This window comes from Nomascus leucogenys, chromosome 6 (genome assembly GCF_006542625.1).
Source record: "Nomascus leucogenys isolate Asia chromosome 6, Asia_NLE_v1, whole genome shotgun sequence".
NCBI classification, from domain to species: Eukaryota; Metazoa; Chordata; class Mammalia; order Primates; family Hylobatidae; genus Nomascus; species Nomascus leucogenys.
In genome coordinates, this window is record NC_044386.1 from 112,617,627 (window position 1) to 112,626,924 (window position 9,298).

The 9,298-nt window shown below is 37.1% G+C and overlaps 1 long non-coding RNA gene across 1 annotated transcript in view; it reads left to right on the top strand.

The window, feature by feature from the left end:
• LOC105739899 overlaps positions 1–8,158 on the top strand; it is an 82,149-nt gene extending 73,991 nt beyond the window's left edge. The window contains exons 3-4 of the long non-coding RNA XR_001115873.2: positions 3,813–3,914; positions 7,679–8,158. This is a non-coding gene — a long non-coding RNA (uncharacterized LOC105739899). The remainder of the gene's footprint in view (positions 1–3,812; positions 3,915–7,678) is intronic.
• Positions 8,159–9,298: the final 1,140 nt, after the last annotated feature.

Sequence of the window (9,298 nt, forward strand, 5' to 3'; positions counted from 1 at the left end):
CTGGCATCTGACCTCCAGGGTCCCCGCAGGAAAGAACACCCAGAGGCCAGAGCTCTGATGGTGAGGTGACAGATACACCTATAGGCCCTGGCCCTGGCAACCCCAGCCAGTTCTGTCATAGTCCTACAGCTCTGCAACAGTCTTAACCTCGTTGCCATTGCTAAGTCCCAGGATGCAGCAGTTTGCTCCTAGTCCTGTCACAATCACCTTTTGAAATAACAGAAAGAAAATTCACACATTCCTAAAGTATGATAGTTCAAAAATTTATTTTTTATTATGGATAGTTTGGAAAAATCTTAGCTTTATGTCATTTTTTAAAATTTCACTTTTAAAAAGATGACTTTTTTTTAGATCAGTTTTAAGATCCCAGTAAAATTGAGAGGAAAGTACAGAGATATCCCATATAGTCCCTGCCTCCACACATACAGAGCCTCCCCCATGATCAACAATCTCCGCTGGAGTGGTAGATTTGTTGTAACTGATGAACCTACATTAATACATATTATCACCTAAAGTCTGTGGTTTGCATTAAGGTTCACTCTTGGTATTGTACATTCTATGGGTTCGGACAAATGTATAATAATATGCATTAACCATTATAGTATCATACAGAATAATTTCACTGCCCTTAAAAATCCTTGGTGCCTCCCTATTCATCTCTAACTTCCCCCTGACTTTTGGCAACCACTGATCTTTTTACTGTTTCCATAGCTTTTCCTTTATCAGAAGATCATGTAGCTGGAATCATACGGTATGTAGCCCTTTCAGATGGGCTTCTTTTACTTGTAATATGGATTTCAGTGTCTTCCATGTCTTCTCATGGCTCAATACCTTATTTGTTTTTTAGTACTGGATAATATTCCACTGCCTGGGTGTATCATAGTTTATTTATCCATTCACCTATTGAAGAATATATTGGTTGCTTCCAAGCTATGGCGATTATGAGTCAAGCTACTCTAAACATGCAGATTTTAGTAGGGACATAAGTTTTCCACTCCTTTGGGTAAACACCAAAGGCCTATTATTGGATTTTCAAGTAAGTTTTTAGTAGTATTGTCAAATTTTAGAAAAGCTATACAGGACCTTTGCACATATACAATTATTTCACTTAAAACGGTCAGTGCAGCTGTATGTGGAAAATAGTGGGAATTCTTTTCAGCGAAAATGTAACATTGAATATTCTGATCCTGATGAAATCTATAGCCCAGGCTTCAGAGGTTTCCTGGTCCGAGGTGTTGACCTTGTGTGCATTGTTTTCGCTTTTTCCTACTTCAATTTTTATATCCTAGCAATGATCATAGCAATCCCCATCCTTTCTTTCAACCCAGGAATATTGTTGGAAAAACAAATGAGACCGTGTATGTGTGCACATGCATGTCGTGTGTGTGTGTGTGTGTGTGTGTGTGTGTATGTGTATGTGTCCTCCTCACTCCACTTTCCCATTTCCTCCTTCTCCTCCTTCTCTTTCATCTCCTGTTAATTGTCACCTGGGGTCAGCTAGAATACCAAGAGCATTGCATATTATGTGGCAGCCACAAGAAAATGGCATGAGTGTATGAGTGTGTGTGTGTGTGTGTGTGTGTGTGTGAGAGAGAGAAAGATACACACACACAAAGAGACAGAGATAGGGGCTGAAATATTCCTGTGTGTCACATATTTTTGTTGGTTTTTGGGTCTCACTCTGTTGACTGGGCTGGATGTAGTGGCATGATCACAGCTCACTGCAGGCTTGACCTCACAGGCTCAAGTGACCCTCCCACCTCAGCCTCTGGAGTAGTGAGTGGGGACTATAGGCATGTGCCACCATGCCTGGCTGATTTTTGTATTTTTTGTAGAGATTGGATTTTGCCATGATACCCAGGCTGGTCTTGAACTCCCAGCCTCAAACCATCCATCCACTTCGGCCTCCCAACGTGCTGGGATTACAGGCATGAGCCACTGCGCCTGGCCCTTTTGTTGTTTTTTGAATACACTCTCATTTTAATGAGGTTCCTTCTGAGGTTTCTGAACTCCTCTGCGCCATCTCATTGAGAGATCCTACTTGTCAGACACATTTTAAGCTTTTCCATGAGATAATGGCCATAACTTAATTCTAATGCTGGGTACTGGTCAGAGAGACACTTTTGTTCTCCATAGGATGTTATAAGCTAAACTCTACTACATTTTCATGAACAATTTTATCTTGACATTTATATTTTGGCTTATCTCCTCTCCTCTCTCAGATGTGAAAGGTATTTTAATCATGAAACTGAAAACTTAGTCAAGAAAATGTTTTATTTTACACTGGGATTCTTTATTTTTAAGCACCGTGTTCTGCTATGAATTCATTTTGACATCCATGCCAGGCACCTTGCAGATAGGGAAATGTTTTTTATTTACTTTAGCATTTGTTTTAGTATTTCTTTAGTATTTGTTTCAATTTTTAAAGAAATACTATGTTTTGCTGACCCGTTGCAAGGCAAAATTACCCACTGCAAGGCAGTTCTGGGTAATTCTGTAATTTTTAAAAAATAAAAAGATGGAAAATAGTAAATAATTTGTCAATTAATTTACTTATTGATTCAAAAAGTTTTCACCGGCCATCTGTTATGGGCAAATCACCATGACAGGCACCAGAGAGAAAGCACGAAGTAACACATGGGAATCCTTGCCTCCAAGACACATAGAGTGAAAAAATGCAAAAGAAAAATCACATGAAGAATGCAATTAAGAATTAAATATAGGTTGCTCTCATAGGAAGAAAAACTAAATCAAATGGAGGCATCAGGGAAGACCTCTCAAAGGAGGTAGCAGTGAAACTAAGGAAGAATCTGTCGGAATTGTTTACATAGGGTCATTCCTGGGGCTAAAAGCAATGACATCTTGGTGATGTAAAGTGGCTCATAGAAAAAGTTCTTGGGTCAGCTCCAGGTACATAGTAGGGACCGAATAAATGTTGGTTTCCTTCTTGCCTGTTAGTCATCCAAATAGGATCTTCGCTGAACTATTTGAATTTTCTAAACCATCTGGTGTTTTGTGGAAATAAATGTCCCAGCTAAATCCACTGGAACGGCTTTGATGGGCTTTTGGTTCAGCTGCGGTAGCAATCTTCATAAGTGGAAATAGAAAAGTAATCGCAACTGACTGTTAACCGACAAAGGTCCTAATGATGTCTTTGCAGAAATAGTTTGTGATTTGGGTACTGAGATTGTGCAATCAGAGTAGCAGAGAAAATACAACGAGGAGTGGCTAAAGGTTTCATAGAAAATATGATGAAGGTGAAGTAGAAAACAATAAGCATTCGGGTAAAGAAATGTAAACATGTGAGGCACATATCCAATCTAGCAAAGCTCTGGCGATCTTGCTGCGTCAGGAGACTGGCAAGTAGACCTCTTTTGTTACTTTGATAGATTTTTTAAATTGGTAATATATTTGCATGACTCAAGCATCAAACATTAAAAAATATGCAATTAGTGGCCCATGGTGGTGTGTGCCCATAGTCCCAGCTACCTGGGAGGCTGAGGCAGGAGCACCTCTGGGTCCCAGGAGTTCCAGGTTTCATTGGGCTGTGATGTGGGCTGCAGTGGCCACTGCACTCCAGCCTGGGTGACAAAGCAAGACCCTGTCTCTTAAAAAATATATATGCATATGTAGTAATAAATCTTGTTTATACACCTTTCACTCTAATCCTAGGGTCCTATTCTAATCTCTGCTATCTTTCAGAGTATCTTTATACAATTTTAATCAATTGCATGTATAGATGCACATATTTTAATTTTCCATGTACCTGTTTATTCATTTAACAAATATTTATTGAGTGTATACTTTGCCAGGTAATGTTCAATCCAGCCAAGGGAGCTAAGGTAATGAACAAAACAGAGAAGTTCCTACCCTGCCTTACGTTCGTTCTAGCAAATGGAGACAGATGATAAAAAGTAAGTAAACTATAGGGTGTTAGGTCGTACAACCACTAAAGAAAAAAATGAAGCATAATAATGTGGAAAGAGCATGCTGGAATGGGAAACTATTTCACTTTAAAATAAGGGAGTGGTACTTGAGCAAAGACCTGGTGGAAGGGAGGGAGCAAGCCCCATAGAATCTGGGAGGAGATATTCCAGAAATAGAGTATTCCTGATCCCAAAGGCAAGCCCCAGAGATCAGGGTAAGCCTGACACCTTCTAGGAATAGGAAGAAAGCCCGGGTGGCAAGGGTGGGGTGAGCTAGGGACAGAGATGAGATTAGGAAGGTAGGGAGAGGATAGCATTGGGAAATAATGGAAAGAATTTTGAGCAGAAGTATTTTATCAATTACTCTTGAATTTAAGATGAAGATAAACTGCAGAAAGGGCAGAATCCATATGACTTGTTACAGATTAGTGAAATGATTCCAGTTAAGTGATGCTGATGACCTGAATCAGGGTGGTTGCTATGGATGGGGTGGGATGTGGCTGATTTGTAGAGAAATGTTTTGTAGGTTGAGCAAACAGTATTTGCATGAGAGAAGTGCAAGAAGGAGGGGTGTCCCAGCTAGGAGACTGGAAATGGCATTCATGACCTAGGAAAGATTTTGGGAGGAGCAGGACGGGGGATTAAGTGATAGAGTTCCATCCCTGGACATGCTAAACTTGGAGTGCCTGTTAGACAACTTAGTAAATATGTCCAGTAGAGAGTTCAAATTAGGGAGAGGACCTCGTTAAGGATTATAAGCTTGGAGGTAATAAGAATATAGACAAAATTTGAAGCTGTGACATGGATGAGCTCACCCAGGGAATTACTGTAGACAGAAGAAAATGAGGCCAAAAACAGCATCTTAGGATATTCTACAGATCAAAGGTTAGCAAGACAAATAAAGAGAAGGTGATTGAGAGGAAGCCAGTGTGAGACAGAAGAAAATCCAGGAGAGAGTGGTGGGTGGAAGAAAGACCTTCAAGATACGGAGAGTGATGGGCTCTATCAAAGGTGCTGATTGCTAGGTACGATGAGGACTAGGATTGAACCAACCCATATAGCTGCGACCTTGACAAGAGCATCTTCAGTAGAGTATTGAGGGAAAGTGCTGATTGGAATGAGTTCAAGAGAAAATGAGTTGAGGAAATTAGAAACAGCAAGTAGAGACAAATTTTTAAGTTTTGTTGTAGAGGGGGAGCAGAAGAATGGCACAGTTGTTGAAGGGAGAAGTGGGGCCAAGTGTTTTTTGTCTGATTTTTTTAAATAGAGGAAATAAGGGTAAGTGTCTTAGCTAATAGTAGAGAGGAGAAATGTGAAAGAAGTATCCTTATTTCTGTGATAATTTGGCTTTAGCTAGGAGCATCAAAATTTCCATCCACGGTAACAGGAAGAAAAGCTGAGTCAGGGCTGAGAGCACAAATGGGCAAGTGTGGTAGAGAGAGAAGTAGAGAAGTTTTCCTCATGGTTTTCTCCACCCTCAGGGAAATAGGAGGCAGAGTCATTAGTTGAGAGTGAAAAGTAGGGAGAGGTGTTGGGGTTTGAAAAACGGGAAGAAGGTCTGGTATATTTACAATAGAGCAGGAGAGAAATGGATAGGGGAATGCCTGAGCCCCAGGCATCACTACTGGTCTGCTTGAGGATGATAATCAAGGATTGGAAATGTCACCAGTAAAGCACTTTTCATTTGTGTTTTTCTTTAGCCAGTGTCAACTGCAGAGTGCAGTAAGTATAAAAGGACCAATAGTTAAAGCAATTTTTACAAATGGCAGTACACTGCAGACATGAATATAATGGCATTCCTGGTAAGAATGGTATAATGCAGTTGTCGTCACTTGGTGGGTATATATGCCAGGAGTGTATAGGGGTTTCATAGGGGTTCAGGGTGAGGTATTGAGTTTCTAAATATTTTCATTTTCCCTAATCCTTTAAATATGTCTATTAGGTATATTTTAATATCCATACCATACTTTAATCACACCTGTTAATAATTTTTAAATCAATATATTTACAGATTTGAGTTTGCTTACTTATAATTTTGCTGTTAGTTTGATTGATCCAAGACATTTAAAGGATTAAGGTTTAAATAGAAAGTAAACGCTTTTGGAGACAGACCAGGGATCAAATGTCAGCTCTAACACTTACTTGTAGTATCCTTAAGCAAGCCATTGAGTGTCTCTTAGTCACCATTAGATCATATATTAAAATAAAATAAGAACACCTTATTTATATGCTTCAGATAAAGTTTAAATTCAATTATGAATATAAATACTAGGCACAGCTATAGGTATTTATAAAGATTTCTTCCAGTCCTTCTACCTTAAAAATAAATGACAATATGGAAATAAGCTATTTTTTATTGTTACCATTACTATTTATTTTACAAATTTTTCAAAATGAAATAATCAAAATAAAACAATTCGAAAAATCTCCATTTATGTCTCTCAGAATTCAATATAGTAAATATTTTGGTATGTTTATCCACATACAAGTAAATATAAATAAATAAACATAAATGTGTCCACATGCATTGTACACACATGCACACACTCGCATTACATCTGCTTTATTCCATTTAAAATACATCGTGACCCTGTGACTTTTTCTTTTGCTTTTCATATCATTAAAATTTTTCCACAACATTACTTCTGATGGATGTCTCAAGATCATCAGACAGATGTATGATAATGTGCACGCTATTCCTATAGGGCTGTTCTTCTTTATTAGTTTCAATTTTAATCTAAACTGTGTTAAACAATCCCACTGCTAAATCCTTAGGCTCATCTATGCTTTTTATCCCTAGGACAAATTTCATTAAGTGAAAATTGCCAAGCAAAAAACTATGTAAATCTTTAAGGGTTGTTGTAAGTATTGTTAAGTTGCCCTCCAGAAACGTATTTAGACTGTCAGGTCACTCTCTTACATTGGATAGCAATGTCATCCATAGCAACTGGGTACTCCTTTCAGTGCTCGTGTGCCCTGCATATTTTAAGGCCTCAACAACGAATTAATCTTTACTATTGAATAAGTAGAAAATCTCATTGTTTTTCTTCAAATATGGGAGTTTTATTTTAGTTTTGTATTTTTACCTTAACCAATGGTTGTGAAAAATTCTTTCTATGTAAGGAATTTCAGCCTTCTGGAAAGAATGTCCCCAGGAATACTACATGTGTTTTCATAGGCCGTTAGTGACCTAATTGCTTTAGAGATAGTTTAAGATCCTAGACTTAACAGGAGAAACACAAAACTAAAAGAAATAATGATATAGAACTCCTATTACTAATACCACTACTTGGAATACAACTGTCATTTCTCTGGTCTAACAGTGAAAAAATTTTTAAGTAAAAAGTTTGTTTTTTTTTTTTGCTTACAATTTATTTCTCTAAAAAATATTTTACCGCAGTTATTTGCTCTTTTTTCCATATGCATTTATCGTTTTCCATTTATAGGTATGTGATGGTTTTTAAATTTCTTTCTCCTATGAGACTCAAGAAACAAGTTTAATTCTACGAAATTCTATTTTAATGTGTCACTTACTATATTGGGGAATTATTAAATCTTCATCTATCAATCTTTTGGAAGAAAACTAGATTTTTGGGCGTATACTGGATTTTCCAGACAGATTTTCTGTGTTCTTATTGTAACCCTGTTTATTTTCCTCTGGTTGGAAAGGCCATGAGTGTCTCTCTTAATTTACAATGTTAAGTTTCCTTTGCTCTCCCCTGGGTCTCATTTCTCCCAAACAATTCCTTCAGCTGCACATCATTGAGCAAGAGGGACACCATGGATAATGGAAAGATCTACGGCAAGGCTGGCTGTCTGCCCTGTCTAAGGAGGCCGTACTGGACCATCCTGCTCTGCACATCCAGATGTGTCCATGAATACATCCATAAAACGATGGCCTGTGGAATCCTATAGGAAAATGATCCAGAGCCTGGGCGGTCAGAAGGAACAAACACTTGATTTACAAAATAAATCTTCTATATTTATGTTTTAAAGACTCACAGAGGAAAAACCTTTTTAAATTCATGATTTTTCCCCCCAGATTTTAACGATTGTAATCTCTTTCTTTCCTGAGCCTTAGTCATCTTCATTATAAACCAAAAGATATAACTTGAGATTTTCCCAGGGTTTATATGCTCCATTCTCGTTAGAGTTGGAGACATGAAAATGGCAATTTGGGATGTCTCTCTAGAGTCAAAAACCTTATAGAAATACAATGTACTTTCTCTCTCTCTTCATTTCCTCATTTTTCTGGTCAAAGCTAGAAGAGGAAGATGTCTTTGAAACTATTAAGATAATTTTTAAGACATGGTATAATTGTGAATTTTATGTAGATATAAAATGAACAGCTGTCAAACACTTTATTAGCTTATTAATTAGTAAGGGAATGGGTAAATGTTATAATTGGTATAAAAAGCAGAGGCATATGTAGGAAATTAGGAATCTGAAATGAATTTATAAATTGATGGTCTATCCATGAGGCAATAATCGGTTGCATTTCACCAGTCACAATTGATTTGCATTTCTATGAACAAGAGATGGATGAGCTAGACAGGATAGTCACTCACTTTTTGTTCTGAGCCCATTTCCAAGTCTCAGTTGTTTTCCTTACTAAAACATCTATCTCTAATATCCCATTGTATATATTAATATCCCATTATATATCATATTTTATAATATATAATATATCCCATTATAATATATATTTTATAATATATAATATATAATATCCCATTATCCCATATATATTCCCATATATATTATATATTATAAAATATATTATATCCCATTATAATATATATTATATATTTTATATATAAGTGATTTCCAAAGGAGTTCTAGATATATTATAAGTTAATATCCCATTATATATACATTTACATAAATATATGTAATGGGATATTAATTTTTAATATACATAGAACCCCTTTGGAAATCCCTTTCCACAATTACAAGCAATAGATATTTTGGCAGAGTTTTAGTTATGGGGTGATTAGATTTTCTAGCATGTTGAGATTTAGTGGGTCTTCATTTACCCAAAGTCATTTAACGAAAGTAAAATTGAGATTCAAACCCAGATAGGTTCTGATTTTAAAAAGCCATGTTTCTGTCTCCTCCCAAAAAAAATGGGTGAAAAAATGGTGGCTCAGGGTCAGATACTAGCTTTTCACTTGTAAGGGTGAAATAATTAAGGCATAAACGATTAGAGCTAAATAAACCTCTCTTAACCAATAATCTTCCTGAGAAGCACAATAGATGACAATAAAGCTGAGAAGCACTGGGAAGCTTAGATGCAGACCCGCACTCTCTGTTCAGGCTTCCCCTTGCCTTCTCGGTTATTTCCTTGGTGCCTCTAAGGATCCCCAGCAAAC